Source organism: Triticum dicoccoides, chromosome 4B (assembly GCF_002162155.2).
Source record: "Triticum dicoccoides isolate Atlit2015 ecotype Zavitan chromosome 4B, WEW_v2.0, whole genome shotgun sequence".
Lineage (NCBI taxonomy): Eukaryota > Viridiplantae > Streptophyta > Magnoliopsida > Poales > Poaceae > Triticum > Triticum dicoccoides.
Genome location: NC_041387.1, coordinates 527,527,857 through 527,528,742, shown reverse-complemented (window position 1 = coordinate 527,528,742; position 886 = coordinate 527,527,857).

Here is an 886-nt window from a genome sequence, read left to right as displayed (position 1 = left end):
TGCAGATGTGAGAAAGGGCCGGACGGCAATGGGCTCGCACATGCCGCACTGCTATGGGCTCGGGCAGAGAAAGGGACGGGAGGCAATAAATCATTGCACCGATCTGGTCTCTTTTCACGTAAATAGGCAGCACCCATTTTTCTCCCATTCTTGGCTCAACGATGGCGGTGGGGATGCCGGTGTAATGGCAGTGGCAGCGTGCCTACTGTGCATATATTGATAGTGATAGGATATTATTTTGACCCCTCTTATGGTCAAAGCAGTGTCAAGCTATTGCGGTGATGATCAACAGCTGCTTATACCCTAATTTTTGTGTGTTTATGATCTTCTGACTTCTATGCACAGAAAACTGGTCTGCTCCTTCCCGTTTTTTCTCTCGATCCCTGGATACTGCAGCCTGTCGTTTTGGGCACTGCAGCATGCACTTTAATCTGTTCTCTGCTCCTGAATTTTGAGCAAATGACGGTGTAGTCCATTCTTTTTTGTTTTAGGGGAATCGAGTTGTAGTACATATATATGTTTCTTCACATGCATTGTTAGGAGAGGCCCATGGCTCATGTTTCGAGAGGAAGATTGATGACTTATCACTTGCAAGTGATACTGTCCTACTGGCGGTGTGCTAGCCAGCTCTGCTCATTTTCACTGCTCGGGATAGAATATGGCATGCATCATTTTTCCTTTTTCAAACAAAATGGCAAGCGCCATAATTGCAGAACAGAGGAATCAGCAAATTAGCAATCGCAGCCCCATCCCACGGGCCAAAGTTTGATGAGTTGCACGGCGGCCCTCCAGTAATTCAGCCGAGGCTTGCCCCCCTCTGCAAGCTCTACTAGAGGGTAGAGGCCGCTCCCCCGTGCCTACCTTCCACCTGCAAACCCTAGCAGCG